This window comes from Theropithecus gelada, chromosome 14 (assembly GCF_003255815.1).
Source record: "Theropithecus gelada isolate Dixy chromosome 14, Tgel_1.0, whole genome shotgun sequence".
NCBI classification, from domain to species: Eukaryota; Metazoa; Chordata; class Mammalia; order Primates; family Cercopithecidae; genus Theropithecus; species Theropithecus gelada.
The window spans coordinates 61,130,384-61,143,154 of record NC_037682.1 but is presented as its reverse complement, the minus strand read 5'-3'; the positions used below and the strand labels follow the sequence as shown (position 1 = coordinate 61,143,154).

General features: G+C 36.8%; 1 pseudogene; it reads left to right on the top strand.

Annotated features, from left to right (window-relative positions):
• Window positions 1-12,771, top strand: part of LOC112605893 — a 31,682-nt pseudogene that overhangs the window by 12,624 nt on the left and 6,287 nt on the right.

The following is a 12,771-nucleotide window of genomic DNA, read 5'->3' as shown; positions in this document are numbered from 1 at the left end:
TGGAGTCTACAGAGACAGGCAGGTTTCCTTGAGCTGCTGTGAGCTCCACCCAGTTCGAGCTTCCCGGCAGCTTTGTTTACCTACTTAAGCCTCAGTAATGGCGGCCCCCCCTCCCCCAGCCTCGCTGGTGCCTTGGCGCGAGGTCACAGACTGCTGTGCTAGCAATGAGGGAGGCTCCGTGGGTGTGGGACCCTCCCAGCCAGGTGTGGGATATGATCTCCTGGTGTGCCTGTTTGCTTAAAGCGCAGTATTGGGGTGCGAGTTACCCGACTTTCCAAGTGTTGTGTGTCTCAGTTCCCCTGGCTAGGAAAAGGGATTCCCTTCCCCCTTGCGCTTCCCAGGGGAGGCAATGCCTCGCCCTGCTTCAGCTCTCGCTGGTCGGGCTGCAGCAGCTGACCAGCACCGATCGTCCGACACTCCCCAGTGAGATGAACCCAGTACCTCAGTTGAAAATGCAGAAATCACCGGTCTTCTGTGTCGCTCGCGCTGGGAGTTGGAGACTGGAGCTGTTCCTATTCCGCCATCTTGCTCCGCCCCCCTATAAATATAATTTAAACTTTGGCCACCTGTCTTATTCTTCTGATATGTAAGACTTAATATAAAAATGGAATTCAAAAGCTAAGAGAGTGTATTACCACTGGACCTGCTTTTCAAGAAATGCTAAAGCTGAAAAAACAGGATGCTGATTAGTAACATGAAAATATATGAAAGTATAAAAGTCACTGGCAAAAGTAAGTACATAGTGAAACTCTGAATGTCTCATACTGTAATGGTGGTATGTAAATCACCTATATCACTAATATGAATGTTAAAAGACAAAATTAATTTAAATAATAAACAGCTACAATAGTTTGTTAAGGGATATACAATATAAAAAGATATAAATGTGACATCAGAAACATAAAATATCAGGAAGAGTTGAGTAGAAGTATGGAACTACTTTATGCAATTGAAGTTGTTATCAGCCTAAAATAGCCTTTTATAAATATAGAATGTTTTATGTAAGACTTGAGGTAACCACAAAGCAAGTAGTAGTTACACAAAATAAAAGAGTAAAGAACCAAAGCATACCATTAGAGAAAATTATCTATCACAAAAGAAGACAGCAAGAGAAGGGAAGAAAGAATGTAAAAAACAACAAGAAAACAACAAAATGGCTGTAGTAAGTCCTTACTTATCAGCAATTACCTTGAAAGCAAAATGATTAAATTCTTCAATCACAAGACTTAGATTTGCTGAATGAATTAAAAATACAAGACCCAACTATTTGCTGCCTGTGAGGGCATCACTTTACCTCTAAAGACACACACACAGGTTGAAAGCGAAGGAATGGAAAAAGATATTTTGGGCAAATATAAGGCAAAAGAGTTCAGAAATAGCTATAAGTATAGCTGCTAAAATAGCATTTAAATCAAAAACTGTAAAGGCAGGAACAGAAAACCAAACACTGCATGTTCTCACTCATAAGTGGGAATTGAACAATGTGAACACATGGGCACAGAGAGGCAATCATCACACACCAAGGCCTGTTGGGAGTTGGGGGTTGAGGGGAGGGAACTTAAAGGATGGGTCAATAGTTGCAGCAAACCACCATGGCACACGAATATCTATGTGACAAACCTGTACATTCTGCACATATATCCTGTTTTTTTCTTTTAGAAGAAATGAGGAGGGCTGGGCATGGTGGCTCATGCCTGTAATCCCAGCACTTTGGGAGGCCAAGGTGGGCGGATCACGAGGTCAGGAGATCTAGACCATCCTAGCTAACATGGTGAAACCCCGTCTCTACTAAAAAATACAAAAAATTAGCCGGGCATGGTGGCAGGCGCCTATAGTCCCAGCTACTCGAGAGGCTGAGGCAGGAGAATGGCGTGAACCCAGGAGGCGAAGCTTGCAAGTGAGTCGAGATCGTGCCACTGCACTCCAGCCTTCCAGCCTGGGTGACAGAGTGAGACTCCATCTCAAAAAAAAAAAAAAAAAAAAAAAAAAAAAAAAAAAAAAAAAGAAAAAGAAAAAAAGAGGAAAAACAAAAATTTAAAATAGTGTAAAGGTAATTATATATTGATACAGAGGCCAATTAATCAAGCACATTAACCACTGTAAATATATATGTCTATAATATCACAGCACCTAAAAATATAAAGAAATATTAATAGGGCTGAAGGGAGAGATAGACTGCAATAAAATAATAGTAGGGGATGTCAACACCGCATTTTCAACAAAGAACAGATCACCCATATAGATAATCAATAAGGAAACATTGGGCTTGAACTATACTTCAGACGAAATCAATTATGTTTTAGGCTGGAAAACAAGTCTTAACAAATTTAAATTTTAAATAAAAATTTAAAGACTGAAATCATATCAAATATATTTTTCTATCACAATGATATAAAACTAGGAACCAGTAATAAGAGGAAGTTTGAAAAATTTACAAATATGTGAAAATTACACTCCTGCAAAACCAATGGATCAAAAAATAAATAAAAGGGGAAACTAAATAATATCTTAATACTAATGGAGATGGAAGCACAACAAAGCAAATCTTATGAGATGCTATGAAAGCAGTTCTACAAGAGAAGTTCATAGCAAGAAACACCTACATCAAAAAATAATAAAGATCTCAAATAAATAATCTAATTTTATGTTTCAAGGAACTAGAAAAAGAAGAAAAAGCTGAACCCATGTAATTACAAGGTAGGTAATGATAAAGATCAGATCAGAAATAAATGAAATAGAAACTATAAAAAACAAGTAAGATTCAAATGAAATAAAATTCGAAATGAAAAAAGAGGCATTACCACTGAATCCAAGAAATCCAAAGGGTCATAAGAGATGACTACTATAAACAATTATATGCCCACAAATTGGATAACTTACAAGAAATGGATAAATTCCTTGGCACTTACATCTTACAGAAAGTCAGTAAGGAAACATTGGACCTGAACTACACTTACAACTTACAAATATTAAATAATAAAGAAATAGAATATCTAAACAGACCACAGATAAGTAAAACAAATCAGTAATAAAAAATCTGTCATCAAAAAAAAAAAAAAATCCAAGATGTGGAGGCTTGACTGCTGAATTATACCGAACATTTAAAGGGGAATTAATACCAATTATTTTCAAATTCTTCCAAAAAGTGAAAGAGACAGGAATACATCCAAACTCATTTTACTAAGCCAGCATTACACTGACATCAACGCCAGACAAGGACACCAAAACAGAAAACTGTAGGCCAATATCCTGCTAAACAGATGCAAAAATCATCAACAAATTCTAGTGAACTGAATCAACAACTCAGTAAAAAGATGATTCACTATGATCACTTGGGGTTTATCACTAGAAAACAAGGATGTTTCAATGTACACAAATCAATAAATGCAACACACCTCATTAACAGAATGAATGACAAAAATATATGATCATTTCAATAAATGTGGAAAAAGTATTTGACAAAATTCAACCTCCTTTCAAGATGAAAACTTTCATCAAGTTAGAAATTAAAGAAGTGTACCTCAACACAAAGGCCATATATCAGAAGCCCACAGCTAAAATCATACTCAGTGGTGAAAAGTTGAAAGCTGTTCCTCTGAGATCAGACAAGACATGGGTATCCTCTTTCACCACTTCTATTCAACATAGCACTGAAAGTCCTAGTCAGAGCAATTAGGCAAGGACTAGAAATAAAAGGCCTCTCGACTGGAAAAGAAGAAGTAAAATTATCTTTGTTCATCAATGAAATGATCTACTATGCAGAAAACCCTAAAAAATCCACAAAACTTGTTAAAACTATTAAATGAGCAAGGCAACAAGATACAAAGTCAGAATGCAAAAATCATTTGCCTTTTTTACATTAACAATAATCTGAAAAGAAATTTAGAAAAACAACTCAATTCACAATAGCACATAAAATAACAAAATACATAAGAAAATACAAAATAAATAATAAAATTATATTTTATTATTTTTAATTCCATTGTAAATTAAATTGTTTTTCTAATTTCCTTTCAGATTGTTTGTTATTAATGTATCAAAAAAGTAAGAGACTTATATAATTAAAACTGTAAAATATTGCAGAAAGAAATTAAAGAAGACATAAATAAATGGAAATACATGCTATGTTCAAGGGGTGGACAACAGTATTGTTAGGATTTCAGTGCAACCCAAAGTAATCTACAGATTTAGTAAAATCCCAATCAAAATCCCAATAATTAATTTTGCAGAAATAGAAAAATCCATTCTACAATTCATATAAAACCTCAAGGGACCCTACATAGCCAAAGCAATCTTGACAACAAAGAAAAAAGCTGCAGGACTCACATTTCTGATTTCAAAACTTATGACAAAGTGATAGTCAACCAAAACAGTGTGTCACTAGCACAAAGTCAGATCTGCAGACCAATGAAGTAGAATAGAGAGCCTAGAGATGAACCCTCACATATGTGGTAAAGTGACTTTGACAAGAGTGTCAATATCATTCAATGCTGAAAGGACATTCTTTGCAATAAATAGTGCTGAGAAAACTGGTATCTACATGTACAGGAATGAAGTTGGACTCTTACATAACAGCATGTCCAAATGTTAACTCAAAATGGATCATAGACCTAAAAATAAAACCTAAAATTATGAAACTCTTGGAAGAAAACAGGAAAAATTTTATGACATTGGATTTGGTAACGATTTCTTGGAAATGACACTAAAGGCACAGGAACAGGAAACAAAAGAAAAAAACAGATAAATTAGACTTTATGAAATTTGTTTTTAAATTGTTCATCAAAGGGTTCTATAAACAAAGTAAAAAGGCAACCCACAGACTAGAAGAAAATATTTGTAAATTATCTGATATTATGTAGAGCTCCTAAACCTCAACAACAACAACAAACAGCTTAATTCAGAAATGGGCAAAGGATTAGCATAGACATTTCTCCAAAGAAGATATACAAATGGATAATAAACACATAAAAAATACTGGACATAAGTAATCATTAGGGAACTGCAAATTAAAACTACAATAAAATACCACCTTACACCAATTAAGATGGCTGCTATAAAAATAAACAGAAAATAATAAGTATCAGTGAGAATGTGGAGACATTGGACCCTTGTGCACTTTTGGTGAAAATGTAAAATGCTACAGCTGCTATGGAAAACAGTATGGTAGTTCCTCAAAAAATTAAAACTAGAAATAGCATTTTATTCAGCAATCTCACTATTGCGTGAGATCCCCAAGAGAACTGAAATCAGTATGTTGAAGAAATGTCTGCAGTCACGCATTCGTTGCAGCATTATTCACAATAACCAAGGTATAAGAACAATCTAATTGCCCATCAATGGATGAATGAATAATGGATAAGCAAAATGTAGTATGTATGTGTGTGTGTGTATATATATGTGTATATATGTGTGTATATATACATTATATATGTGTATATATGTATGTGTGTATATACCTGTATATATAATAGAATGTTACTCAGACTTAAAAAGGAAGAGTATTCTGACATCTGCTACCATATAGAGGAAACTTGAGGACATTATGCTAAATAAAATACGCCTGTCACAAAAAGGCAAATATCATATGATTCAATTTATATAAAGTACCTAGAGAGGTCAAAATCATTAGACAGTAGAAAGAATGGTGGTTGCCAGAGACTAGTGGAAGGGGAAATGGGGAGTTACTGTTTAATGGGTGTAGAGTTTCAGTCTGACAGGATGAAAAGAGTTCTGGAGATGGATAGTGGTGATGGCTGCAAAACATGATGAATGTATTTAATGGCACTGAACTGTATATACCTGAACATGATTAAGATGGCAAGCTTTGTTATGTATATTTTACTACATTACAAAAATTGGAAAGAGAATGAATCAGCCACGTCAATAACTAAACCAAACATAATACAAATATTTATGAGCAAAGTGATACATTATAGGGCACCTATGGACTTTCTTTTTAAAGAACTGCATAGGAGGTCTTGATGCAGATAAACAGTCTGGAGGCCATGTATGGTCTCCAATTTAGGAAGCCTGATCGAAATTTTTTTTTTTTTTTTTTTTTTTTTTGAGAGACACGGTCTCACTCTGTCACTTAGGTTGCAGTGCAGTAGAGCTATCTCAGCTCACTGCAACTTCTGCCTCCCAGGCTCAAGTGACCCTCCCATCTCAGCCTCCTGAGTAGCAGGGACTACAGGCTTGCACTACCACGCACAGCTAATCTTTATATTTTTAGTGGAGACGGGTTTCTCCATATTGCCAAGGCAGGTCTCAAACTCCTGGGGCCCCAGAGTTCTGGGATTACAGGTGGGAGCCATTGCGCCTGACCTCCTGATCTAAGTCTAACCAATGTTTCATACCAATTCTCATTTTTCTACATGTTTAGATCTAACAGGGAAGAGTTTACACTGAAACTCATATATGTATTTTTGTAATAGCTGCATTAATTTATATTTTGTCAAAATAATTGTGTGTGTATTCTGTTTTTTAAACACAGCTAAATTTTTTATTTAAATGAAAGTTTCTTTTTCCAAGGAGTCTCAGGTATCTTTATACATCTGTATGTAATATTGTTAACGCTGAAAGCTAAACAAAACAACAAAAATAATACATTAATTTTTTAAATACTTATAAAAGAAACTTCTGGAAATACATACATCAGATTTTAGGTTTTAATAGCGTTTACTTCAGAAGTGGATTAAGGTGAAATGTGAGTTTATGGGAATGGTATGACTATTTTCTACCTCATATCATTTCACACAAAAGAGTTTAAGTACAGAAAAATTGTGTTTTGTGGGGTTTTTTAGTAAAAAGGAAGAAAGGTCAAAATATACAATTACTTGCCACTATCACATAAAATTTAAAACCAATACTACCTTGAAAAAATGTTTGCAAATACAACAGAGAAATGGGTTGATAATTTTCATTTTGAAAGTGCTTATCATTCAATAAGTAAACACTAACACCTCCAATGAAGATGGACAAGGAGGTGGATGACTAATAAATATACAAAAAAAAGTTGACCAAGAACACTTGAAAAAAATGTCATAATTACTACTAGTAAAGTTACTTTTAATTCAATTTAAAATACAAGTGAGACAGTATTTGCACTAGTGCAGCTTGGAAAAGAGGGTATATAATAGTATTCATGGAGGGATGATTCAGTCACTTTGCATGGAAACGAACATCACCAAAATTTTTGAAATGATTTTTTCTAACATTTATCAACATAATCAAAATTGTGCATGCCTTTTGAGCCCATAAACTTCAACACCATTTCTATCTATCTGTAGAGAAGAAAAATCAGAAATGCATACACAGTGGATTAAGATATTCATTGAGGAATTGTTTTTGATAGAAAAATTTGGAAACAAATATTCAAGAGTAATAAAACACATGATTAAATTTGGTGGAAAGAAGCTATTGAATGGAAAGAAGCTCTAGCTATTAAACTTTTAAATTCAAAGCATATACAATGTCATGATGAAATGTGCACAAAATAATACTAGTTGGAGATAGAAACAATGTATACAACTCCATATCATCTGCAATTTACTTTTATGAAATCTCAGAATATTACACATAATAATTATAAAATGACTGAATTAAGTACAGAAAACTTCTTAGAGTGCTTATTCCTCTGTTTTAGAATTACAAGTGATTTTCATCTCCTCATTATATTTTCTATAGTTTCCAAATTTTCTATATTAAAGATATACTTCTCTTATTGTAAAAGGAAAAAAAGTTTTAAAAAATGATGTTTTTCATGACCAGACTTGGTGACCGTATTTCCCACTTGGGAAAAAACATTAGTGTCTTTTTGGTTTTGTTTCTTTTTCTACTCAAAAGCTGCTAAATATGCATCTATTACCAGCAGGCCCAAAGTTCACTGTCTTCTAAACAGAACCCATGGAGACACCTAATTGTGGAGACTGAATCAGCCTGGGACATCTTATTAGAAATTCCCCAGGGAAACTAAAAAATTTATGTAAGAAGACGTCATTCTAGATTTTAAACAACTCCTAAAGATTATCAGCCATGCATAGAGATTTGATTGTGCCTGGCACTGAGGTGAGATTGGTCAATTTTCATAAATCCCTATTTTAGGAAAGTGTAAAGACATTGTTGGCAAAGAATGCAACAGCCTGATATATTGAAAGAGTTTTAAAACAGTAATATAGCAGTAAGAGGCAATGTATTTTACTTTCCCTTTTACTTCCTAAGAGGTAATGGCTCTTTTTCTTTCTGTGTGGCTTCCACTGGACTTAGTCTTATTTTCTTTTCATCCCATTCATTTCAATGTGGTGTACACATAAAAGAGGTAGACACTAGAAATTTTAGTTTGTCTTGTCTAAGAACATAAAATGATGGTTTCTTGATACAGTGACATTTCTGGAGAGGTACTGTGAGAACTTCCTTATAAGAAGGGATTGTTTATATGAGATCCAATCAGGTAGTATTCAGAGATCATGAGCCTCTGAAACATGCGGTTGCTTTATATTTTCCTCCATCATTGGAAATTTCCATGAACTCTAGCCAGTGGACATGACAACTGCAGTGATTTATAGAATGTTTTCGGTCACAGAACTCTAAGCCTTGTGGATTCACAGCCATGTAATCCATGACACCACACTGCAAATATATATCTATTTCTGCTAGATAGTGATGAATATTTGGCATTGGCTTTGCTCCATGGGATCTACTACAGAACTTAAGGATTGAGGTTTTATTCTGAGTTTAAAAAAAAAAATTAATCGTTAGGACCCTTCAACTTTCTTCAAATACCCCTAAAGCTATAAGTTCCTTCAAATACTATTCAATTCTTTCTAGTGCCCCATCAAGAAACAACAATCGCAATCCAAAGATGTGGTGCTATTTTTTAATTGACTTCCTTTCAGTTATTAAAAAAAAATACTAAATTAAAGCAGTACAAACAGTCAGTAATACCAGAACTTCAAGGGCTTTTTGAGTGTAAATTTAGTATTAAGAATGGATAGGGAACTTGTGAAAAGATAGAGAAGCCAAATTTTATACCTAATTGAATTTAGATCTTTAGTAAAATCATTACTAAAGTTATATAAAACTTGTTAATGATTTAGAAGTGTAAATATCTTCCTGTTTCTTGTCAAGAACTTCCTTTCAAATTCCATGGTATAGAAAAACATGATTTTGACATCAGATAGTCTGAGTATCAGACATACCAAATTCTTAACTCATATATTCACTCATTCACATATATTTTAATATCTACTATGTATTATCTTGAGTAAGTTATGTGGGACATTATTGACATCTTATATATAGGATATAAGCATTTTTTGTTATCAAGGTAGGGAAAAAGTGCTAATATTTGAGATATTGTTAAAAATGGAAAGTTAAGCTGTTGATAAGAACTTGTCAGATTAGGGTGAATCTGTAATTATACCTATGTGTTTTCAGTGACAAGACTCAGGTACAATTAGCATGGGAAGATTCTGAGAGCACAGAATAGAAATGGACTTATTGAAGGAGGAAGACAGTTACAGCCTAGCTCACATTTTGTTATTAGAATGTAGTAGAGTATAAGAGTTGTGCTGGGGAGAAGTGTGGTAAGTGAGGATAGTTTATCAAAGTTTTCAATGGCACATTGAGTAGTGGTAAGACTGTACTGCTTAGTGACTTTGGACACTGTAGTTCAAAGTCTATCTTACCATAGTTGGAAGAAAGAATTTCTGGTTATCAATGTAAGGTGAATGTACATGGTACTTGATGTTCACTTTGTCCAAACCAGTACCTCTAATCTCGTATCTAACTCTACCTCTACCTCTCCTAGGCAGAAAACAATGACTGGTAAAGAGTATAAAATGCTCTCCTCCTGTCAGCCATCATGTCTGGGGTCAACAGCTGCAGTCTGATCCCAGGATTCTTTATCTTGAATGGCATTCCTGGGCTGGAAGTCACACACATCTGGATCTCCCTGCTATTCTGCTTTATGCACATCATTGCTGTCGTGGGGAACTGTGGGCTCATCTGCCTCATCAGCCATGAGGAGGTCCTGCACTGGCCTGGCCCATGTACTACTTCCTGGCCCTGCTCTCCTTCACTGATGCCACCTGGTGCACCACCATGGTACCTAATATTCTGTGCATATTCTGGTTGAGCCTCAAGGAGATTGACTTTAATGCTTACCTGTCCCAGATGTTTTTTGTCCATATTCTGACAGGGATGGAATCTGGGGTAACCATGCTCATGGACCTGGACCACTATGTGGTCATCTGCTATCCCTTACGCTATGCCACTATCCTTACCAACCCTGTCATCACTAAGGCTGGTCTTGCTACCTTCTTGAGGAGTGTGATGCTCATCATCCCATTCACTTTCCTCACCAAGTGCCTGCCCTATTGCTGGGGGAACTTCATCCCCCACACCTACTGTGACCACACGTCTGTGGCCAAGGTATCCTGCAGCAATTTCAAGGTCAACGCTGTCTATGGCCTTTTTGCAGCCCTTCTGATTGGGGGCTTTGACATGGTTTGCATTGCTGTGTCTTAAACCATGATCTTGCAGGCCGTGGTGAGTTTGTCATCAGCAGACGCTCGTCATAAGGCCTTCAGTACCTGTACCTCCCATATATGTGCTATTATTATCACATATGTTCCAGCTTTATTCACCATTTTTACTAACCATTTTGGGGGAAAAACATTCCCCACCACGTCCACATAATTATTGCCAATCTCTATCTGATGTTTCCAACCATTCTGAATCCTGTTGTTTATGGAGTGAAGACCAAGCAGATCCGGGAAGGGGTTATCAAGGTAATTTTCAGGAGAAATTTTCAGAGAAAAGTATCCTCGGTATATAATAGATTCATTCATATTCAAAAATAAGGAAAACTAAATAAAATTTTATAAAATAACTTGAATATAAAACTAAAACAAATTGTTTTAAAACAAAAGCAATATTCATTGACTATCGGCTATAATATCAACAGAGTTATTTTCTCTGCAGAAGTCATTAATGATAGAAATTAATGATCTAAATAAACAAGCTTCCTGAATTTGAGTTTTCTTTTATAAATATAATTTCTCATCATTATATTTTGAGGTTGTTTGAAACAATTACGTTACACAGATTTCTAATGTGTCTTCCATGTTGCACAAATCTGAGATTTTTCATGTTGCACAAATCATTTGTGTAACATGAAAAGACAGAAGGCCACCAAAAAATGCCTTAGTGTTTATAGGAAAAGGCCTTTGAAATTTGTTTTAGTGGGGCGGAGCAAGGTGGCCAAATAGGAACAGCTCCAGTCTCCAGCTCCCAGTGCGAGCGACAGAGAAGACAGGTGATTTCTGCATTTTCAACGGAGTTACTGGATTCATCTCACTAGGGAGTGCCAGACAATCGGTGCTGGTCAGCTGCTGCAGCCCGACCAGCGAGAGCTGAAGCAGGGCGAGGCATTGCCTCACCTGGGAAGCACAAGGGGGAAGGGAATCTCTTTTCCTAGCCAGAGGAACTGAGACACACAACACCTGGAAAATTGGGTAACTCCCACCCCAATACTGTGCTTTACCAAGGGTCTTAGCAAACGGGAACACCAGGAGATTATATCCCACACCTGGCCGGGAGGATCCCATGCCCACGGAGCCTCCCTCATTGCTAGCACAGCAGTGTGTGATCTAACTGCAAGGCAGCACTGAGGCTGCGGGAGGGGCGCCTGCCATTACTGAGGCTTAAGTAGGTGGAGCAACTTAAGTTGGTGGAGCACTCCAACCGGGTGGAGCTCACAGCAGCTCAAGGAGGCCTGCCTGTCTCTGTAGACTCTACCTCTGGGGACAGGGCACAGCTAAACAACAACAACAACAGCAGCAGCAGCAGAAACCTCAGCAGATGCAAATGACCCTGTCTGACAGCTTTGAAGAAAGCAGTGGATCTCCCAACATGGAGGTTGAGATCTGAGAATGGACAGACTGCCTGCTCAAGTGGGTCCCTGACCCCTGAGTAGCCTAACTGGGAGACATCCCCCACTAGGGGCAGACCGACACCCTACACCTCACACGGTGGAGTACACTGCTAAGAGGAAGCTTCCAATGAAAAAATCAGACAGGTACACTCACTGTTCAGCAATATTCTATCTTCTGCAGCCTCTGCTGCTGATACCCAGGCAAACAGGGTCTGGAGTGGACCTCAAGCAATCTCCAACAGACCTACAGCTGAGGGTGCTGACTGTTAGAAGGAAAATTAAAAAACAAGAAGGACACCCACAACAAAACCCCATCAGTACGTCACCATCATCAAAGGCCAGAGGCAGATAAAACCACAAAGATGGGGAAAAAGCAGGGCAGAAAAGCTGGAAATTCAAAAAATAAGAGTGCATCTCCCCCTGCAAAAGAACGCGGGTCATCGCCAGCAATGGATCAAAGCTGGACGGACAATGACTTTGACGAGATGAGAGAAGAAGGCTTCAGTCCATCAAACTTCTCAGAGCTAAAGGAGGAATTATGTGCCTGGGGCAAAGAAACTAAAAATCTTGAAAACAGAGTGGAAGAATTGATAACTAGAATAATTAATGTAGAGAAGGCCATAAATGAACTGACAGAGATGAAAACCATGACACGAGAAATACATGACAGATGCACAAGCTTCAGTAACCAACTCGATCAACTGGAAGAAAGAGTATCAGCGATTGAGGATCAAATGAATGAAATGAAGCGAGAAGAGAAACCAAAAGAAAAAAGAAGAAAAAGAAATGAACAAAGCCTGCAAGAAGTATGGGATTATGTAAAAAGACCAAATCTA